At 39.7% G+C, this 24,309-nt stretch overlaps 1 non-coding gene across 1 annotated transcript; it reads right to left on the bottom strand.

Moving 5' to 3' along the window:
- Positions 1-284: 284 nt before the first annotated feature.
- On the bottom strand, positions 285-392 carry LOC148576509 (small nucleolar RNA R71). Its single transcript, XR_015904011.1, has one exon. It is a non-coding gene; the product is annotated as a small nucleolar RNA R71 (small nucleolar RNA).
- Positions 393-24,309: the final 23,917 nt, after the last annotated feature.

A 24,309-nucleotide genomic window follows, 5' to 3' on the forward strand; every position in this document is an offset into this window, starting at 1 on the left:
TTGAGCTTAAGCCTCAATTAATTTCTCTAATGCAACAGAATTGCAAGTTTCATAGACTTCAATTGGAAGATCCTCATCAGTTCTTAGCTGAATTCTTGCAAATCTGTGACACTGTCAAGACCAATGGGGTTAATCCCGAGGTCTACAAGCTTATGCTCTTTCCCTTTGATGTAAGAGACAGAGCTAGAACATGGTTGGATTTACAACCTAAAGAAAGCCTGAACTCTTAGGAAAAGCTAGTCAACGCCTTCTTGGCAAAATTCTTTCCACCTCAAAAATTGAGCAAGCTTAGAGTGGAAGTCCAAACCTTCAGACAGAAGGAAGGTGAATTCCTCTATGAAGCCTGGGAAAGATACAAGCAATTGATCAGAAGGTGTCCTTCTGACATGCTTTCAGAATGGAGCATCATAGGTATTTTCTATGATGGTCTATCTGAACTGTCCAAGATGTCATTGGACAGCTCTGCTGGAGGATCTCTTCATCTGAAGAAGACGCCTGCAGAAGCTCAGAAACTCATTGAAATGACTGCAAATAACCAATTCATGTACACCTCTGAAAGGAATCCTGTGAATAATGGGACAAGTCAGAAGAAAGGAGTTCTTGAGATTGATACTCTGAATGCCATATTAGCTCAGAACAAAATATTGACTCAGCAAGTCAATATGATTTCTCAGAGTCTGTCTGGAATGCAAGCAGCAACAGGCAGTACCAAAGAAGCTTCATCTGAAGAAGAAGCTTATGATCCTGAGAACCCAGCAATGGAAGAGGTGAATTACATGGGAGAACCCTATGGAAGCACCTATAATCCTTCATGGAGAAATCATCCAAACCTCTCATGGAAGGATCAACAGAGGCCTCAACAAGGCTTCAACAACAATAATGGTGGAAGAAATAGGTTCAGCAATAGCAAGCCTTTTCCATCATCTTCTCAGCAACAGACAGAGAATTCTAAGCAGAGCCACTCTGACTTAGTAATTGTAGTCTCTGATCTAATTAAAACCACTCAAAGTCTCATGACTGAAACAAGGTCCTCCATTAGAAATTTGGAGGCACAAGTGGGTCAGTTGAGCAAGAAAGTTACTGAACTCCCTCCTAGTACTCTTCCAAGCAATACAGAAGAGAATCCAAAAGGAGAGTGCAAGGCCATCAAGATAACCCATACGGCCGAACCTGGAGAGGAGGAAGAGGCAGTGATCTCCACTGAGGAAGACCTCAATGGACGTCCACTGGCCTCTAAGGAGTTTCCTAATGAGGAATGATAAACCCATATTTTATGATATATTTTGTGCCTAATTTAAGTGATTTATTCAATCCTTCACTCACTTATTCATGTTAATTGCATGGTTTTACTTTCCCTTCCTTATTATGTGAGATATGTGAAAAACATGTTTCCTATGCTTTAAGAATAATTATTTTAATTACCCTTTATTACCATTCGAGGCCGTGATTTGTGTGTTGAGTAGTTTCAGATCTACTAAGGCAGGAATGACTTAAAGGATGCAAAGAAAACATACAAAAATGGAAGGAAAGCACAAAATGGAGTTTTTGAAGAAATTGACAACGACGCGAACGCGTGGACGACGAGGTCGCATGCCTAGCACGAAGAGAGCGCGACGCGAACGCGTGAATGACGCGAACGCGCGCCTTGAGCAGAACGCAGATGACACGGATGCATGACCAAAGAAAACGTGTGATAAGAAAAAAAACTCCAGATGACGTGACTATGTGACCCACGCGGACGCGTGACAAAGGCCACACACCAGAAATTGCAGAAAATGCTCCCAGCGATTTCTGAAGCCCTTTTTGGCCCAAATCCATGTCCAGAAGGCACAGATCAGAGGTTATGAAGTGGGAGAATGCATCCATTCAAAAGGAGAGTCTCCAATTATTCACTTTTGGATGATTTAGATGTAGTTTTTAGAGAGAGGTTCTCTCCTCTCTCTCTTAGAATTAGGATTTAGGATTTTTCTTGCTTTCATAATTGTCCCTTTTTATCAGGTTCAACTTTTCTTTTTATTATCTTCTCAATTTAATTTATGAACCTTTCTATGCTATAGATAATTCTCTTAATTAATGTTATTTGATGTATTTCAGTTTATGATTGCTCTCTTTTGTTTATGTTACTGTTAATTCCAACCTGAAGATATTTTTATTCGAGTAGATTTACTTTTCCCCTTTTGGTCTTGGTTAAGAAATCAGTAACTCAGGAGTTATCAAACTCAACGTGATCGATAATTTTTATCTTTTCTAATTGAATTGAACTTCAATAATTCCAGTCCTCTCTCAGGAATTGACTAGAATCTGAAGATCAGACTAATTAATCCACTTGATCTTCCCTTGCTTTAGTAAAGGCTAACTAAGTGGGAGTAAGACTCAATTCTCATCACCATTGATAAGGATAACTAGGATAGGACTTCCAATTTCTCATACCTTGCCAAAAGTGTGTTTTACAGTTATTTATTTATTTTACTTGTCATTCAAATTACTTGTTCCTTACTTTCAAAACTCCCAATTTACAATCTTCATAACCAATAGTAAGAACACACCTCCCTGCAGTTCCTTGAGAAGACGACCCGAGGTTTAAATACTTCAGTTATTAATTTTAAAGGGGTTTGTTACTTGTGACAACCAAAACGTTTGTACGAAGGGATTTCTGTTGGTTTAGAAACTATATCTACAACACGACTATTTTTATAAAATTCTTTACCAGCAAAAATCCTACTGTCAAAATTGCGCCGTTGTCGAGGAATTGTAAACGTGTGCCTTTTTATTGGTTATTGTAAATATTTTATTTTGCCTGTTTATTTATTTTATTTTTGCTTTTTAATTTTTATTAGCTACTATGAACTCTCACCCCTCTCGCTTTGAGTTTGGTTCTAATATTGTTGAAAGGAGTGAAAGCTATAATAGGAATATACATCAAGGTCAGAGAAATCAAAGATGGATGGAGCCAAGAGGATTTGATCAACCCTTTAGGCAACAGCACCCTCCAAGATATCATGGACAAAGACCATTCTACAATGCATACCAAGCTGATAGATATGGTGGACCACCCTGTAACTACCAATAAGCCCCACCCTGTGCTTATAGACCACCCTCTCAACGTAGCTTTGAACCACCACACTCACAAGTTCCTTTTCACCATTCACCACCATATGATCCTTATTTACCCCAATCCCAATTCGATTACTCCCAAACACCACCACTTCCTTTCGTACTGGAACAAGTAGAGGAAGCTGTCATTATAAATGAAGAAGAGTTGGTGGAAGACTTAGGAGACGCTGAACTTCCATGGGAATCCAGAGTTGTGAAAAATTCTGTCAAGGACGTTACAATTGATGCTAAGGAGGATAGTGCACAACCCCCAAGACAAGTCTTTTATGAAGAACTAGACGGAATAATCCAAGAAGTGAATCACCTTGATGATGATAGTCACAAGTCAAGTTCTCCTAGTAATGAACTTGCATCCGCAAGTGAATTCTCTGAGATTGAAGAACCTTATCCAAGTGAATACGAAGAAGATGCGGAGGTAGATTTCTCTCAACCTCCAGCTTATGACTTGAGTGATGAGGAAGACATAGAAGACTTTGATCAGGATGATGTTGCATTTGAAGAATTCTGCAAGGAAGTGGAGAAATTCACAGAAGAGCACAAGGGAGTAGAACTTACAGAACCACTGGAAACACCTACCCTAAGGCCATTACCACCTAATACAAGCTTGAAATGGGTACAATCCTTAACCTTTATATTTACTTTTTCACTTGAATATGGTTTGCTTGAAACAGATGGCCAGCTTAGAGCTCTCTACGGCTTTAAGAGTAAGAGGGAAATGGCTCGCACTCAGAGCTGGTGCACAAGGTTCAATAAAGTTCCACGCTTCAACTCGAAGTGCACGGATTGGCATCATGTTCAATTGAATGGATCTGAGAAAACGTTTGGTTATCTTGGTGAGAATTTAATTTCTAAACCGCCCGGATGGAAAAATATAGATCAAGACGAAGGCAGATTTAAAAGCAAAGTTTGGGATCCTGGAATCTATTCTGACATTCGTCACCCCAGGAGCCTGAGAATCTGTTTGAAGCTGCTCAGAAGCTTTACATGCCTAGTTTGGGACCCCGGAGGCTGTTGGCATTCCAAACATTGGTGGAGATTTCTAGATGAGTTTAAGCATAAGCCACCATAATAGGAAGCTCATCCAACGTCCAACTTAAGGACTTTAACTTAAAGTGCTAGGTGGAAGACAACCCACCATGGTATGGTCGTTTCTTTTTTTTAGTTTTATTTCGTGTTATTTATTTTTATTCTTTTTCAATTGAACCTGAATATTATTCATTAGCATTGCATACTGCATAATTGCATAATTGCATATAAAAAAAAAGGGCGTGCGATGCGACCGCATTGCTCATGCGATCGCGTCAGTTGCGAAAACCACATCCCACGCGTCTGCGTCATTCAGGCGGCCGCGTGATCTGAAAATCGGCGTAAAGATCTAACGCCCAGAAAGTTGGACTGGAATCGTGCGGCTGTTGTGCGTTTAGCACAAAACGGCCCACACGGTCATGTCCCTGACACGACCGCGTCACTTACACAACAACCATCCTACGCGAAAGCGTGAGCGACGCGTTCGCGTCACGCGGATATCATGATACCCCAGTGGAGACAGAGAGTTGCGCTAAAACGACGCTGGAATTGTGCGTTTAGCAAAATTTCCCGCGAGCGATCGCGTACCCCACGCGACCGCGTCATTCATCCTTTTTCCATTCCATGCGGTCGCATCACTCACGCGATCGCGTCAACCCCCACTCCACTCCAGCTACGCGATCGCGTGCCCCACGCGATCGTGTGGAGTCAAATTCATTAACCCTCCAACCCCTTTCTTCTTCCTCTTCTCAGCAACCCCCCTCTCCACCCCTCGCCACCCACAACCACCACCACCGGCCGCACTACCGTCGACCACCCAGCCACGACCGCGACGCCACCCCCCTTCTTCCTTCTCTCTCTTTCTTCTTCTTCTCTTCTCTTCTTCCCTCCACTACTGCTGCCCCCTCTGCAACCACCACCCCCACCGCACCACCATCACCGCCGCGCCTCCACCCACCACCACCATCCTCACCCCCTCCCATCCTTCCCCCTTAACCCCTACTCCCATTACCCCTACCCGAAACCCACTGCCTCCGAACAGCCACCACTGCCGCTCCAACCGCCCCTCAACCGCCACATCAGCCACCACCACAACCACCCCTACCATCTCTCTGCCCTACTTTCATTCATACGACTACCAGGTTCCGCCAAACGCCACTCTTTCAATTCGTAGTTAATTGCATATTTTTCTGTTTATGTTCAAAATTAGGCTAGTTAGATATGCATGTTGTAGTGGATTCTAGGTGGTTAGGTAGCTTAGGATGTAGTTAGTGGATCTAGGCCTGATTAATTGCGCTGTTCTTGCTACTTGTTTTATAATTTTTGCAATTCTGCTGTTGCTGTGATCTAAGTATTGTTCATATGATATTCTTACTGTTCATGTTGCTATTGCGACTGCTCTTTCATGTTCATATTATTTATATCTATTTACAGTTCATTTTAATTTATATGAACCATTCTGCTTGCTGTTTATTTTCCGGGAATATTCAATTTTAGCCTGAATGCTGCCCAATTTTCTGTAAATTGTTTTGATTTTCATTCATGTATTGGTTTTGGCATTTTCAATTTTGCTTTCCTTAGCTTTCACCAAACTAATTCCTGAAAGCACGGGCCAGCATTCCTATTCCTTTTGTTTCCCCGATTAATAAATCACATTATTGATGATTTGATTTCAAATTTTCGTTATTTATATATCTATATGAATCATCAACACCTTGATTTCCTTGCTTGAATATGAGTTGTGTGTTGCTTCAAATTGTGAAATTCTTGTTACTCAGAAACCAATCATCATACCACTTACTCTGACTTTCTTTTTACTAACTCAGTGATTTTTGATTTCTAACCTCTTTTTCAATTTAACACCACTTTTAACTTTCTAACAACCCCCTCTGCTTTTTGACTCACTCTTTACTTTTACTTTTTAACTCAAGGCATGTTTATGGTTTTTCCTAATTAACATGAATTCTATTTATATTACATTTTGGATTGAAATTTCTCATCTCAGCTTTTTAATTCCGAACCAATCCAAAATGCACACTTCTTCAACTCATTTCATTATTCTGCTGCTCCTTTGCCACTATGTGCTTATTTTGTTATTTTTCTACTTGTTTTCCTATTTTTATTATATCCTAGATTTTTATTTTTCAGGATGTCTGACACCCAAAGAAAAGGAAAAGAAAAGGCAACAACTGGAAAACGAAAAAGAGGAGAATCCTCTATGTCCTTCTTGGACATCATGCATGATGACTCCTGGCGGGAGAAACACTTTACCCCGCAGGAGAAGGCTGACCAGCTACTCCCTGCCACTGATCCCATTAAGTTTGCAAACAGATACTGTGAGCTGAAGTATCCGGTGTTTGCAACCTCCAGGAATCTATACCTGGAGCGGACTTTGAAAATTCCGAAAGAACTCCAGCAATACACCTCCGATCAAATCAAATAAAGAGGCTGGTTCTTCCTGGAGAGAAACCTGACAGAGGTCAATGCTTCTTGGGTAAGAGAGTTTTACTACAATTATTTCAAAACTTCCCTAGATGCGGTAAACCTAAGAGGGAACCAGATACTGGTCACTGAAGAGGCCATTGAGGATATTCTGCAGTTTCAGCCTAAATCCAATCAGCTTGATGGTTACCAAAAGGCTAAGAAGGTCATATGCTTCATGAGGTTTGACTGGGATGCGGTCAAGGCAAGGATTGCCCTTGACCCGACTGTCCCATGGGTCATGGGTCAGAACACCACCATGCCTAAGGGAATCAAGCAGATATACTTAAATGATGAGGCTCGGCTCTGGCACCAGATCCTGAGCAACTTTATTATGCCAAGTACTCATAAGACGGAGCTACCTGCCGCTATGATCACCCTCCTCTGGTGTGTGATGGAGGGTAAGGACCTGTACCTGCCACGATTCATCTGGTACTACATGGCCAGGGTCCACGTCAGAGGCACTCTCCCCTTCCCATATCTGATTACCCAGCTCGGACCTCGAGCTGACGTGCCTTGGGAGGATGCTGATGAGAAGCCACCTGCTGTAGAATGCAAGAAGATTATTCCTCACAGCAGGAACTTTCTAGCTTTAGGCTACAGACCTTCATTCCTCACTGCCCCTGATGAGATAGCCACACCTTCAGCTGGCCCCTCTTCATCTACTGCTACCCCAGCTACCACCACTGCACCTCCACCTGCCTCAGAGCCAGTTTATCACCTTGTGCACCGCCTATTTCAGTAGCTAGACCAGATGGAGCGCCGCAATCGGCGCCGATATGAGAGATCTGAGCGTCACAGCAAGCGACGCTATGAGCACCTAAAGCTGCTGATACGATCTGGCGGCGACATCCCCTCCGAGCCTGACACACCATCAGAGCCATCTGAGGAGGAGGCGGATGATCATGAGGTGGAGACCCATCCACAGAGAGAGGCTGAGCAGGCAGGCCCGGAGCGGGCTGCATCACAGTAGGAGGAGCCACATCAGATTCAGGCTGCAGACCCAGAGGTTCCTATACAGTCAGCACCTCCTCTGCAGTAGGCTGATCCTCAGACCACCACCACAGAGACTCCAGCCACCCATCCTTCTAGTGATGACACTCCTTCACATCCTGCTTGAGTGAGCATCGAGGACGATGCTTTATTTTAAGTGTGGGGAGGTTGCCATCTCTGGCGTATTTTTCTTGGTGAACCACTACAGACTCCTTTTATTTTATTTTGTTATTTTTCTGTATTTTGATCTTTATTTTTATTTTTTAGTACTTATATGTTGCTCTTTTTATGTATTTCTACTCTATTTCTGCATGTTGCACTTTCGTTTATATTTTAGCCAGTTAGTTTAATTGTAATTCTAACTTATTAGTTATAGAATATGTGGATTAATTAGTATAGTTTGCCTTTTTAGTATATGATAGTTTGGTTTAAATTGAAAAAAAAAGGAAGAAAACTAGAGACTTTAACATAAACAATCCACACACCTTGTATATATAGCATTACATGTTAGTTAGTTAACAACATTTCATCAAGGAGAAACACTAAAACTTTAAAGCCACCCTAAGATTTACATTGAGATTAATGGGAACTCTTAATTTTTACTTGCATGACATATATAACTGAGATATGATTTTTGAGCTAGAGAACCCACATCCTGTGAGTTTTGAGCTTAATTATATGGTTACATTCAAACCATAATATTTTATTGTTGTGTGTTTTGCCCTTCTTTTTTTCTAACGTTCTTTACTTTGTTTTAATCTATATGTCCAATTATAGAATATAGATACATACCAAGAAAGTGATTGAGGCCATTGTTTGATTCTAGCTCACTTATCCCAAAATTAGCCTACCTTTTACATCACCCTTGTTAGCCCACTTGAGCTTTTCATCCCCTCTTGTTCTATAAACCACATTACTAGCCTTAAGCAGAAAAACAAAATAAAAATCCCAAGTTGAATCCTTGGTTAGCTTAATATAGAAATTGTGTATTGTTTAAGTGTGGGGAACCTTATGGGAACATGGATGATAGAAACAAAGGTAGAAAGTTAAAAAGAATAAAGATGTTTCAAAATAAAAAAAATTCTTGGGAAGCATGCTCATGTGAAATCAAAACAATTAAATTACCATGTGCATAAAAAAAATTTATTTAAATAAAGGGGATACAAAAACTCCCCAATTACAAAATGAAAAGAATCAATGCACATGGGATAAAAATTAAAATTAATGCATGAGCATGTAATATAAAAAGTGGGAAATTTTGGGTAAATAGGTAAAGAAGCTTTGCTTTATAAATATGTATGTTAGGTGAGATCTTAGACTAATCAAGGATTCACTTATTAGCTCACTTAGCCTTATACATATACTCTTACCTTTACCTTGACCCCATTACAACCTTAAATAAAGACCTCATGATTTTTGTATGTCTGTATTCTGTAATTGTTGATTGGTTAGATGAAGAACAAAGTTATAGAAAGTAAGGATAAAAAGAAGAATAGAGTAATTAACCCAATAAACACTAAGTGACTAGAGAGTAAACACAAAATCCAGTGAGGGTTCAATAGCTCATCAACATATATCTCTGCTTAAATTGTTAATTGTCTTGCAAGTTTATAAAATGTTTTTCTCTCCCATCTCAATTGTAAAGGTACTTTAACATTATCTAGCGCTTGGCTATGCATATATGATTCCTTGAGAATGTGAATTAATTCAACTACATGTAACTTTTATAAACAAGTGAATGACAATTAGAATTGCATGATTCATTTAGGTAGTTGCATTTAGAATAGATTGCATTGCATGAGATTCCACCACTTTAACTTTAACCTTACTCTTTATCCTGGATTTAGCATGAGGACATGCTATTGTTTAAGTGTGGGGAGGTTGATAAACCCATATTTTATGATATATTTTGTGCCTAATTTAAGTGATTTATTCAATCCTTCACTCACTTATTCATGTTAATTGCATGGTTTTACTTTCCCTTCCTTATTATGTGAGATATGTGAAAAACATGTTTCCTATGCTTTAAGAATAATTATTTTAATTACCCTTTATTACCATTCGAGGCCGTGATTTGTGTGTTGAGTAGTTTCAGATCTACTAAGGCAGGAATGACTTAAAGGATGCAAAGAAAACATACAAAAATGGAAGGAAAGCACAAAATGGAGTTTTTGAAGAAATTGACAACGACGCGAACGCGTGGACGACGAGGTCGCATGCCTAGCACGAAGAGAGCGCGACGCGAACGCGTGAATGACGCGAACGCGCGCCTTGAGCAGAACGCAGATGACACGGATGCATGACCAAAGAAAACGTGTGATAAGAAAAAAAACTCCAGATGACGCGACTGCGTGACCCACGCGGACGCGTGACAAAGGCCACACACCAGAAATTGCAGAAAATGCTCCCAGCAATTTCTGAAGCCCTTTTTGGCCCAAATCCATGTCCAGAAGGCACAGATCAGAGGTTATGAAGTGGGAGAATGCATCCATTCAAAAGGAGAGTCTCCAATTATTCACTTTTGGATGATTTAGATGTAGTTTTTAGAGAGAGGTTCTCTCCTCTCTCTCTTAGAATTAGGATTTAGGATTTTTCTTGCTTTCATAATTGTCCCTTTTTATCAGGTTCAACTTTTCTTTTTATTATCTTCTCAATTTAATTTATGAACTTTTCTATGCTACAGATAATTCTCTTAATTAATGTTATTTGATGTATTTCAGTTTATGATTGCTCTCTTTTGTTTATGTTACTGTTAATTCCAACCTGAAGATATTTTTATTCGAGTAGATTTACTTTTCCCCTTTTGGTCTTGGTTAAGAAATCAGTAACTCAGGAGTTATCAAACTCAACGTGATCGATAATTTTTATCTTTTCTAATTGAATTGAACTTCAATAATTCCAGTCCTCTCTCAGGAATTGACTAGAATCTGAAGATCAGACTAATTAATCCACTTGATCTTCCCTTGCTTTAGTAAAGGCTAACTAAGTGGGAGTAAGACTCAATTCTCATCACCATTGATAAGGATAACTAGGATAGGACTTCCAATTTCTCATACCTTGCCAAAAGTGTGTTTTACAGTTATTTATTTATTTTACTTGTCATTCAAATTACTTGTTCCTTAATTTCAAAACCCCCAATTTACAATCTTCATAACCAATAGTAAGAACACACCTCCCTGCAATTCCTTGAGAAGACGACCCGAGGTTTAAATACTTCGGTTATTAATTTTAAAAGGGTTTGTTACTTGTGACAACCAAAACGTTTGTACGAAGGGATTTCTGTCGGTTTAGAAACTATATCCATAACGCGACTATTTTTATAAAATTCTTTACCAGCAAAAATCTTAACGTCAAGGAACCATGGGAATTTGAGGCTCACACTGAGACCAAAGAGATTCCATTGAATTTACTTTTGCCATTCTTGAGCTCTGATGAGTATTCTTCCTTTGAAGAGGATGAAGATGTTACTGAAGAATAAGTTGCTAAGTACCTTGGAGCAATCATGAAGCTAAATGGCAAGCTATTTGGTAACGAGACTTGGGAGGATGAACCCCCCTTGCTCACCAAAGAACTGGATGACTTGACTAGGCAGAAATTACCTCTGAAGAGACAAGATCCTGGAAAGTTCTCAATACCTTGTACCATAGGCACCATGACCTTTGAGAAGGCTCTGTGTGACCTAGGGTCAAGCATAAACCTCATGCCTCTCTCTGTAATGGAGAAGCTAGGAATCCTTGAGGTACAAGATGCAAGAATCTTACTAGAGATGGCAGACAATTCAAGAAAACAAGCTTATGGACTTGTTGAGGATGTCTTGGTAAAGGTTGAAGGCCACTACTTCCCTGCTGATTTCATAATCCTAGACACTGGGAAGTGTATGGATAAATCCATCATCCTTGGCAGACCCTTCCTAGCCACAGCAAGAGCTGTGATTGATGTTGACAGAGAAGAATTGGTCCTTCAAGTGAATGAGGACTCCCTTGTGTTTAAAGCTCAAGGATCTCCCTCTATAACAATGGAGAGGAAGCATGAAAAGCTTCTCTCAATACAGAGTCAAGCAAAATCCCCACATTCAAACTCTAAGTTTGGTGTTGGGAGGCCACAACCAAACTCTAAGTTTGGTGTTGAGAGGCCATTATCATGCTCTGAGTATCTGTGAGGCTCCATGAGAGCCCACTGTCAAGCTATTGACATTAAAGAAGCGCTTGTTGGGAGGCAACCCAATTTTACTTATCTATGTTAAATTTCTATTTTCCATTGTTATTTTATGTTTTCTAGGTTGATGATCATGTGAAGTCACAAAAATAATTGAAAAAAAGCAAAAACAAACTCAAAAACAGAATGAAAAATAGCACACCCTGGAGGAGAAGCCTACTGGCGTTTAAACGCCAGTAAGGGCAGCAGAATGGGCGTTAAACGCCCAGTCTGGCACCATTCTGGGCGTTTAACGCCAGAAATGAGGACCAGACTGGCGTTTAACGCCAGAAAAGGGCAAGAAGCTGACGTTAAACGCCAGAAATGGGCAGCAACCTGGCGTTTAACGCCAGGATTGGCAGCAGAGGGCGTTTTGCACGCCTAATTGGTGCAGGGATGAGAAATTCTTGACACCTCAGGATCTGTGGACCCTACAGGACCCCCACCAACCTCAACCCACTCTCTCTCTTCTTCACACCTTTCCATAATGCCCTTCCCCAAATACCCTTCACCAATCCACATCCATCCATTATAAAACCCCACCTACCTCACCATTGAAATTCAAACCACTTTCCCTCCCAAACCCACCCATACATGGCCGAACCCAAGCCCCCCTCTTCACTCCTATATAAACCCATCTTCACTCCTTCATTTTCACACATCTTAAACACTACTTCACCCCCTTGGCCGAAACACTACCCCCCTCCATCTCTTCTATTTCTTCTTTCTCTACTCTCTTCTTTCTTTTTTTGCTTGAGGACGAGCAAACCTTCCAAGTTTGGTGTGGTAAAAGTGTTGCTTTTTGTTTTTCCATAACCATTTATGGCACCTAAGGCCGGAGAAACCTCTAGAAAGAGGAAAGGGAAGGCAAAAACTTCCACCTCCGAGTCATGAGAGATGGAGAGATTCATCTCAAGGGTGCATCAAGACCACTTCTATGAAGTTGTGGCCAAGAAGAAAGTGATTTTCGAGGTCCCTTTCAAGCTCAAAAAGGGTGAATATCCGGAGATCCGACATGAGATTCGAAGAAGAGGTTCGAAAGTTCTCACCAACCCCATTCAACAAGTCGGAATCTTAATGGTTCAAGAGTTCTATGCCAATCCATGGATCACCAAGAACCATAATCAAAGTGTGAATCTGGACCCAAAGAATTGGCTTACAATGGTTCGGGGGAAATACTTAGATTTAAGTCCGGAAAATGTAAGGTTGGCATTCAACTTGCCAATGATGCAAGGAGATGCACACCCCTACACTAGAAGGGTCAACTTTGATCAAAGGTTGGACCAAGTCCTCATAGACATTTGTGAAGAGGGCGCTCAATGGAAAAGAGATTCAAGAGGGAAGCCGGTCCAACTAAGAAGGCATGACCTCAAGCCCGTGGCTAGGGGATGGTTGGAGTTTATCCAACGCTCAATCATTCCCACTAGCAACCGGTCTGAAGTTACTATAGACCGGGCTATCATGATCCATAGCATCATGATTAGAGAGGAAGTAGAAGTTCATGAGGTAATATCCCTAGAACTCTAGAAGGTGGCGGATAAGTCATCTACTTTGGCAAGGTTAGCCTTCCCTCATCTCATTTGTCATCTCTGCAATTCAGCTGGAATTGACATAGAGGAAAACATCCTCATTAATAAGGACAAGCTCATTACTAAGAAAAGGATGGAGCAAACAAGAGATCCCACTCATGGACAAGAGCATGAGGAAATTCCTCATCATGAGATTCCTGAGATGGCTCAAGGGATGCATTTTCCTCCACAAAACTATTGGGAGCAAATTAACACCTCCCTAGGAGAATTAAGTTCCAATATGGGAAAACTAAGGGTGGAGCACCAAGAGCATTCCATCCTCCTTCATGAAATTAGAGAAGATAAAAGAGTCATGAGAGAGGAGCAACAAAGGCAAGGAAGAGACATTGAGGAGCTCAAGCACTACATAAGATCTTCAAGAGGAAGAACAAGCCGCCATCACTAAGGTGGACTCGTTCTTTAATTTCCTTGTTCCTTATTTTTCTGTTTTTCAAATTTTTATGCTTTATGTTTATCTATGTTTGTGTCTTTATTACATGATCATTAGTGTCTAAGTGTCTATGCCTTAAAGCTATGAATATGAATCCATCACCTTTCTTAAATGAAAAATATTTTTAATTGCAAAAAGAAAAAGAAGTACATGAACTTTTGAATTTTAAATAGTTTAATTATTTTGATGTGGTGGCAATAGTTTTTGAATGAATGCTTGAACAATGCATATTTTTGATATTGTTGTTTATGAATGTTAAAAATGTTGGCTCTTGAAAGAATAATGAAAAAGGAGAAATGTTATTGATGATCTGAAAAATCATAAAAATGATTCTTGAAGCAAGAAAAAGCAGTGAATAAAAAAGCTTGCAGAAAAAAAATGCGAAAAAAAAGAAAAAGAAAGAAAAAGAAAAAGCAAGCAAAAAAAGCCAATACCCCTTTAAACCAAAAGGCAAGGGTAAAATAAAAAAGATCCAAGGCTTTGAGCATTAGTGGATAGGAGGGCCCACAGGAATAAAATCCTGGCCTAAGCGGCTAAACCAAGCTGTCCCTAACCATGTGCTTGTGGCATGAAGGTGTCAAGTGAAAAGCTTGAGACTGAGTGGTTAAAGTCGTAGTCCAAAGCAAAAAGAGTGTGTTTAAGAGCTCTGGACACCTCTTATTGGGGACTCTAGCAAAGCTGAGTCACAATCTGAAAAGGTTCACCCAGTTATGTGTCTGTGGCATTTATGTATCCGGTGGTAATACTGGAAAACAAAATGCTTAGGGTCACCGCCAAGACTTATAAAGTAGCTGTGTTCAAGAATCAACATACTGAACTAGGAGAATCAATAACACTATCTGAATTCTGAGCTCCTATAGACGCCAATCATTCTGAACTTCAAAGGATAAAGTGAGATGCCAAAACTGTTCAGAAGCAAAAAGCTAATAGCCCCGCTCATCTAATTAAGACTGATCTTCATAGATATTTTTGGAATTCATTGTATATTCTATTCTTTTTATCCTATTTGATTTTCAGTTGCTTGGGGACAAGCAACAATTTAAGTTTGGTGTTATGATGAGCGGATAATTTATACGCTTTTTGGCATTGTTTTTAGTATATTTTAGTTAGTTTTTATTATGTTTTTATTAGTTTTTAAATAAAAATCACATTTCTGGACTTTACTATGAGTTTATGTGTTTTTCTGTGATTTCAAGTATTTTCTGGCTGAAATTGAGAGACCTGAGCAAAAATCTGATTCAGAGGCTGAAAAAGGACTGCATATGCTGTTGGATTCTGACCTCCCTGCACTCGAAGTGGATTTTCTAGAGCTACAAAAGCCCAATTGGCGGGCTCTTAATGTTGTTAGAAAGTAGACATCCTGGGCTTTCCAGCAATATATAATAGTTCATACTTTGCCTGAGATTTGATGGCCCAAACCGGCGTTCCATGTCAGCATAGAAATTCTGGCGTCAAAACGCTAGAATTGGCATAAAAGCTGGAGTTAAACGCCCAAACTGGCACAAAAGTTGGTGTTTAACTCCAAGAAAAGTCTCTACACGTGAAAGCTTCAATACTCAGCCCAAGCACACACCAAGTGGGCCCGAAAGTGGATTCTGCATCATTTACTCATTTCTGTAAACCCTAGGTTACTAGTTTTCTATAAATAGGACCTTTTACTGTTGTATTATGGAGATTATTATCTTTGGACGTTTAGTCCTTAGACCTTTGAGGCTGGCCATTCGGCCATGCTTAGACTATTTTCACTTATGTATTTTCAACGGTGAAGTTTCTACACACCATAGATTAAGGTGTGGAGCTCTGCTGTTCTTCATGAATTAATGCAAAGTACTATTGTTTTTCTATTCAATTCACGCCTACTTCTTCTCCAAGATATACTCTTGTCCTTAATTCAGTTAAGTCAGAATGAAGGTCTGACCCGTGACAATCACCCAATCTTCGTTACTCGCTTAGCCAAGGTCGCGTGCCTGACAACCACAAAACGATCTACATGATGTTCAACGTAGTCATTGGACAACAGCTGGAGTATACTCTCTTGGGTTTCTAATCTAAGATTAGAACCTTCGTGGTATAGGTTAGAATTATTGGCGGCTATTTCGGAGATCTGAAAAGTCTAAACCTTGTCTGTGGTATTCCGAGTAGGATTTGGGAAGGGATGACTGTGACGAGCTTCAAACTCGTGAGTGTTGGGCGTAGTGACAGACACAAAATGATCAATGGATCCTATTCCAACATGATCGAGAACCGACAGATGATTAGCCGTGCGATGACAGCGCATTTGGACCATTTTCACTGAGAGGATGGGAAGTATCCATTGACAACGGTGATGCCCAACATAAAGCTTACCATGGAAAGGAGTATGAATGATTGGAAGAAGGCAATAGGAAAGCAGAAGTGTAGGAGGAACAAAGCATCTTCATATGCTTATCTGAAATTCTCACCAATGAATTACATAAGTATCTCTATCCTATTTTATGTTTTATTCATATTTTAATTATCAATTCTCCATAACCATTTGAATCCGCCTGACTGAGATTTACAAGATGACCATAGCTTGCTTCAAGCCGACAGTCTCCGTGGTATCGACCCTTACTCAGATAAGGTTTATTACTTGGACGACCCAGTGCACTTGCTGGTTAGTTGTGCGGAGTTGTGATAAAGAGTTGAGATTACAATTGTGTGTACCAAGTTGTTGGCGTCATTGATGATCACAATTTCGTGCACCACTAGGCATGTAAAGCCTTCAAGCAAATCAAAGCAGGTTTTCAGGCTCCACGAGTGTTGATTGTCAGAATGAATCCTAGGATCCCAAACCTTGCTTTTGTAACCGTCTTTGTATTGATCTTTATTTTTCCAGGCGGGTGGTATGTAACCTGGATTTCCACTGAAATGCCCAAACATCTTCTGAAATCCATCCAATCGAGTTCTATACCAATCCTTGCACTTCTAATTGGAGCGTGGAACCTTATTGAACCTATGATACCAACTTCTATTACTAACTATCTTCCTCTTACTCTTAAAGCCGCAAAGAGCGCTAAGCTGGCCATCTGTTTCAAGCAAACCATATTCAAGTGGGAAGATAAAGATAAAGGCTAAGGATTTTACCCACTTGAAGTTTGTATTTGGTGGTAATGGACTTGGGAGAGGTGTTTCCAGTGGTTCTGCAATCTCCACTTCCTTGTACTCCTCTGTGAATTCTTCCAATTCCTGACAAACCTCTTTAATTGCAACCATGTCTTGATTGTAGTCTTCAATGTCTTCCTCATCACTCAGGTCATAAAATGGAGGTTGAGAAAAATCTACCTCCGCATCATCTTCATATTCACCTAGGAAAGAATCTTCTAGCTCAAAGAGTTCAATTGTGACTGCAAGGTCATCATTAGAAGAACTTGATTCATGATCATCATTACCAAGAAAACTAGCTTCTTGATTTGTTCCGTCCAGTTCTTCATAAGATACATGCTTTGGGAGTTGTGCACTATCCTCCTTAGCATCGATTTCAAATTACTTGACGGAATTGTCCACAATTCTTGATTCCCATGGAGGTTCAGCGTCTCCTAAGTCTTCAACCAATTCATCTTCTTCGATAATTGCAGCTTCCTCTACTTGTTCCAGTACAAAGTCATGTTCCGTGTTGTCCACCGAAGCTTCTAAGGTCTCCTTCGTACTGGGGGCTAATCGGTTTATCGCTTGCTCCAATTGATGAAGGGTTGCATGAAATTGGTTCACTGTGTCCTTGAGACGGTCCTGTGCTTCTTGGTTTGATGGACATGGATATGGTGCATATGGAAGTGGTGGTTCTTGGGAGTAATTGAATTGAAATAGGGATGGATAATGGTTAGGGGCATATGGAGGTGAATGATTGTGGTTGGCTTATGAGTATGGTGGTTCAAAGCTATGTTGAGGAGGTAGTTTATAGACGTGTGATGGGGCTTGTTGGTAACCACAAGGGGTCCACCGTATCTATCATCTCCGCATACACCTCGGAATGGCTCTTGACCATAGTAATTTGGTGGAGGTTGGTTGTCACGAGAAGGTCCACCGTAACTATTGTCTGGGTGTGCATCGTAGAATGGTCGTTGTCCATGGTACTTTGGAAAGTGTTGTTGCAGAAAGGGTTGATAAGATCCTCGTGGCTCCTTCCATCTGTGATTGGTTTGACCTTGATGCATGTTCCTGTTATAGCTTCCATTTCTTTCAACAACATTAGAACCAAACTCAAAGCGACGGGGGTGAGAACTCATAGTAGCTAATAAAAATTAAAAACAAAAATAGAAACAAATAAACAAGCAAAATAAAATATTTACAATAACCAATAATAAGGCACACAATTGCAATTCTCCGGCAACGGCGCCATTTTAACGAACGGGTTTCTGCCGGTAAAGAAATTTGTAAAATTATAATTGCATTGTAAGTATAGTTTCTAAACCAACAGAGAATCCTTTTGTACAAAAACTTTGGTTGTCACAAGTAACAAAACCCAATAAAATTTATAACCAAAGTATTTAAACCTCGGGTCGTCTCTCAAGGAATTGCAGGGAAGTATGATTTATTATTGGTTATGAGTTTTCTGGGGAATGTTGAGTTTGGGCAATGGGCAAATAAATAATTAAAAGTTATAGCAATAAAAATTAACAAGAGAATTTATGTAATTAAAATAAAAAGCATTGAATGAAAGAATGATTAATTGGAAGAAAATAAATTATTAATTAGAAAAACTCTTGGCAAGGTATGAGAACTGGAAATCCCATCCTAGTTATCCTTATCAGGTGTGATGAGAATTGTTTATTGTTCCCACTTAGTTAACCCTTACTAAATAAAGGAAAGTCAAGTGGACTAATTAATTTGATTCCTTAAGTTCTAGTCAACTCCTGTGGAAAGACTAGCTTTAGAGAGATCCAAATCAATTAGCAATCCCAATTTTCAATCAACTACTGAGTTTGATAACTCAAGTGTCACCAATTACTCAACCAAAACCAAAAAGAGAAAAATTTAAATTAAATTGAAAGCATCATAAATAGAATAAAACAATCATAAATCTGAAATACCTCAAATTATATTAAATAGAATATTCAAATCTAACATGGAAAGATTCATAAGCTAATTTGGCAACATAAGTAATTAACAAGTAAAAGCATTAGGGTAACTAAAAGTAGAAGAGAACATAAAATTAAAGTTGGGAACATTGAACCTGGAATGGAGTAATAACCATAAATAAAAGAAATCCTAATTCTAAAACCTAAAAGAGAGGAGATAGCTTCTCTCTCTCTAAAACTACATCTAAAACCTAAAATTGTGTATTCTAAATGTTGTATGAATTGTTGTTTTTTGAATGAATGGATGGATTCCCCCTCTTTATAGCCCCTAATCTGTACTTTATGGGCCAAAAACTGGGTCAAAAACAGCCCAGAAGTCATCTCCAGCAATTTCTGGTACGTACAGGTCGCGGCACTATCACGCGTTAGTGTCGTCCACGCATTCGCGCGGATTGAGTTTTTGCCAGGCCACGCGTCTACGTGATCCACGCGTGCACGTCACCTATCTTCAGGGAAGCTATAGCAAATTATATATTGTTGCAAAGCCCCAGATGTTAGATTTCCAACGCAACTAAAACCGCGTCATTTGGATCTCTGTAGCTCAAGTTATGGTTGATTTAGTACCAAGAGGTCAGGCTGGACCGCTTTAGCAGTTCCTTCAGTTTCTTGTATTCCTTCCACTTTTGCATGCTTCCTTTCCATCTTCTAAGCCATTCCTATCCTGTAATCTCTGAATTCACTTAACACACATATCAAGGCATCAAATGATAATAAGAGAGGATTAAACATAGCAAATTTAAGACCAAAGAAGCATGTTTCCAATCAAAGCACAAAATCAGAAAGGAAAATGTAAAACATGCGAGTTCAATGAATAAGTGTGAGAATAATGGGTAAAATCCACTAGATTAAGCATAGGAGAAACCCTAAAAATGGGGTTTATCACAAACCTTCACCCAAATAGATGGAGAATCACTTTATGAGGCTTGGGAAAGATATAAAGCCTTGATTAGGAAGTGTCCACCGGAGATGTTCAATGAATGGGATAAACTTCAGAATTTCTATGAAGGATTGACACTGAGAGCTCAAGAGGCCTTGGATTATTCTACTAGAGGTTCAGTACAGCTCATGAAGACAGTTGAGGAAGCCCAAAATCTCATAGACACTATGACAAATAATCAATACTTCTATGCTCATCAAAGGAAACGCCAACCAGCTCAAAGGAAGGGTGTATTGGAGCTGGAAGGTGTGGATACCATTTTGGCTCAAAATAAAGTGATGCATCAACAGATCTAGCAGCAAATGGAGATGATGGCCAAAAGGATTGATGGTCTTCAAGTAGCTGCAGTGAACACTACAAATCAACCACCAGCTGGGTGGGGGTAAAATGAGGAAAACTATGAAGAGCAGCAGCAAGAGCAAGTTAACTTTATGCACAATCAAGGTGCTGGTCAGAATGAATTTTATGGAGATACCTACAACTCATCCTGGAGGAACCACCCCAACTTGAGGTGGGGAGACAACTAAAACAAGCAGCCTTGGCAGAGAAACTCAAACCAGAACAATTTCAGAAACACAAACCATCAAAACCATCAAAACACTAACCAAAAACAATACAGAAAACCACAAAACAATCAACCCCAACCCAACTACTATCCACCCAACAACCCATCCACTAACCAAAATAACTATCATCCACCCTCAACATCCCATAATCAACCACAACCACCCCAAGAATCTCAAAGGATCTCCAACTTGGAGATAATGATGGAAAAGATGATCAAGCATCAAGAATTGGCCCATAAGAACCATGAAGCTTTACTACAGAATCTAGAGAGGCAAATTGGCCAATTATCAAAGCAAACAGTGGCTGAAAGAGCACCCAATTCATTACCAAGTGACACCAATCCCAATCCCAAAGAAGAATGCAAAGCAATCTAATTAAGGAGTGGAAGAACCTTGGATAATGGCAAAGAAGCTAACAAAAAGCATGTGGAGAATGATATTGGCAGCAAGAAGCAAGTAGGAGAAAAAGACAATCAAAACCAAGAAAAGCTTAAGGAGAAAGAGAAACAGCCACTAGTTTCAAAGAAGGGAAAGTAGGCTATTGAGGAACATTCACAAGAATATAGGAAAGAAGTGAAGCCTTACACTCCTCCTCTGCCATACCCTCAAAGATTGCAAAAAAAGCTCAAGGATCAACAGTTTCTCAAATTCCTAGATGTTCTTAAGAAACTGGAGATCAACATCCCACTTGCAGAAGCATTGGAGCAGATGCATCTATATGCTAAGTTTTTCAAAGAGCTCATCCACAAGAAGAGAAGCTAGAATGAGAAGGAAACAATGATCTTGACAAAAGAATGTAGTGCAGTGATCCAAGAAGGCCTCCCACCAAAACTCAAAGACCCTGGGAGCTTCTTCTTGCCTTGTACTATTAGTAACATAATCATTAACAAGGCACTGTGTGATTTAGGATCCAGTATCAACCTGATGCCTTTGTCTATGATGAGAAGGCTATTTATAGAAGAAGTGAAGCCTATATAGATGTCATTGGATCTAGTGGAGAGATCTCAGGTAATTCCTAAGGGGGTGATTGAAAATCTCTTGGTCAGAGTAGGAAAATTCATATTTCCAGTAGATTTTGTAATCCTGGACTTAGGTGAATAGGGGAATGACTCTATTATATTGGGAAGACCTTTTGATGCCAGGGCATCTTGGCTAGTTTTACTAGCCATTTTTTGTATGCTTTAGGTTGGTTTCATGCATTTTCTTAGGAAATAAGAAAGTATTTTCTTGAAAATGCATTCATACCATGATTCAAGCAAACATCGTGAATTTTGAATGATTTCATGAGAATTATGCATGAATTGAATGATAAAATGGACGGTGCATGATCTCATGATTAAGAGCAAGACTTTGATGCACTTTTTTTGATTAATTTCAGGTAACAAGAAGCAGAGAAGAGCCACGTTAGTGGCTATGTTAGTACCACTAACGTGGCCATTAAAGTGGAAGGAAGGAAAGTTTGGAACGTTAGTGGTAAAAGTAAACACCACTAACGTTAGCGAAGGGAAAGAAGACCCACATTAGTTTCCACGTTAGTTACATTAACGTGGGAACTAATGTGGAAGGAAAGGGAAACTCCAATGTTAGTGGAAAAAGTGAACACCACTAACGTTTGCGAAGCCAAGAACACCCAAGTTAGTGCCACTAACGTGGGCATTAACGTGGAAGAAAGGAGGCAGCTATGAAAGTTAGTGGAAAAAGTTAACGCCACTAACGTTTGCGAAGCAAAGAAGGCCTACGTTAGTGTCCACGTTAGTCCCACTAACGTGGGCAAAATCTCACCCAACAGCCTGACCATGCCTTTTTCAAACAAGAATAACTTGAGCCACAAAACTCCAAATGAGGTGATTCCAGTGGCATTGGAAAGTAGGAATCCAGAGCCTTCCAAGCATATATGGTACTACATGGTGGACACTAAATTTGAGGGAGAAGACCTGCCCCGAAAGTGCAAAGATGAACATGGTATCAACCTGTAGTAAGGCCAGCTGACCTCTTCACCTTCCAAGAAGTGTAACGCGAGCTGTAGAGCTCCAAATGATGCGCTTCCAAAGGCGTTAGAAATTAGACATCCAGGGCTTTCTAAAAATATATCATTGTAAGGGGTGCACATTAAGTTTGAGCTCCAGAACCTAGCAATATTAATCCCTGAACGCGGACATTATTGGCACTCACTTTTTCCAATAACGCCAGCGACTATGTCAACGCCCTTGTCCACTTCAAAGGAGCATAACTTGAGTTATAGAGGTCCAATTGAGGTGATTTTAGCTGTGTTAGAAAGCTGACATTCAGAGCTTTCCGACGATATATAATACTCTATAGTGGGCATGAAATTGGAGCACAAACCAGAGGCATCTTTTAAACCCCAAAAAATACCAACTGGGTAGCAAGTGTGACGTTAGCCACACTAACTTCAGCACTAACGCCACACTTGCAGCGTTAATGTGGCTAACGGTAGCACTAACGATTAGCACCTGGACCTCAACTTGATTCACTTCTCTTTCAAGGACCACCCAACCACAAGGAAGCAAGCCCACAAGTGTCAACCAATCAAGGTCACAAGAAGCATCTAGAATAGGAATTTTCATTTAATTGTAATTTACTTTTAGTTTCATTTCATTTTGTAATTTAGGAGAGCCTATATAAAGGCCTTAGTTTTAACATTCAATTCATTCGGGATTGGAGGGGGGATTCTGTATTGGGGTCTTCGGACTCCCTCCCCTCACATACTTTTCTTTCTTTCCTTAGTAGTAGTTCATTTTATAGTTTGTAATTTTCCATTATGAATGTGGAAGTCTCAATTTCAATTTTAATCTTCATCTTTATTTTTCTACACTTTCTTTCTTTTTTGTTTTGGTAGAGCAATGAACAACTAACTCTTTCAATGGGTTAGAGAGCTCTATTGTGATTTAATGGATTAATTGTAGTTTTTATTCTTCTTCTTCTTTCTTTTCTCTTGATTTTACTAGAGAGCTTTCGATCTTCATCTAATTGGGTAATTGTCTCAGAAGAGAAATTACTCATACTTGGATTTCCTCTGAACCTTGGAAGAGGAATGAGGAAATAATGCTAGAATGCTCTCTCACATTGGATTAGGTTGGAGGTTGGAAGGATATTGTGACATTTAATCCTACCAATACTTTGATCTATGAATGTGTGTGGCATAATCAGTGACCAAACTTCATCTCTTCCCATGAGCAATTAAATTAAGAAATTGAGAAATTGTTCAAGCTTAAAGAGATTGGATTGCCAAGGAATTGGGATCCAATCACTTAAGATTGCCAAGGAGATCAATGAATGCATTGATTGAGGAAGAGATGAGAATGAACTTGATCCAGAGAATGCAACATCTCTTGATCCCAATGTTCATTTTATCTTTAGTTCTTATATTTACTTTACTTGCCATTTTACTTTTCTGCACTTTATAGTTTTTTCTTTACATTCATGCAATTAACATTTCCTTGTTGCTTATCACTCCAATCTAATTCGTCTAACTAGGATAATCAATTAACCATTGATTGCTTAATCTGTTAATCCCTGTGGATTCGACCTCACTCTATTGTGAGTTTTTACCTGACGACAATTCGGTATACTTGCCAAAGGAAATGTTGTTGAGAGACAAGTTTTCGTGCATCAAGTTTATGGGACCGTTGCCGGGGATTAATCGTGATTAACAAACTACCGGTTGATTGATTTACTAGATTAGAAAATTTTCTTTTGTCCTTGTTTTCTTTTGCTTCTTATTTTCTTTTGCTAACTAACTGTTTGTGATATTGCCTCACTAAGAATCTCTCATTTATTACAATGGAGATTCCAATTTCTTTTGGTGATTATTGTTTAAGACAGAGCTTTTTGCAGGAAAGAATGGAGCATCCATCATATTTTA

This window comes from Arachis ipaensis, chromosome B1 (assembly GCF_059453495.1).
Source record: "Arachis ipaensis isolate K30076 ecotype BB chromosome B1, ASM5945349v1, whole genome shotgun sequence".
NCBI classification, from domain to species: Eukaryota; Viridiplantae; Streptophyta; class Magnoliopsida; order Fabales; family Fabaceae; genus Arachis; species Arachis ipaensis.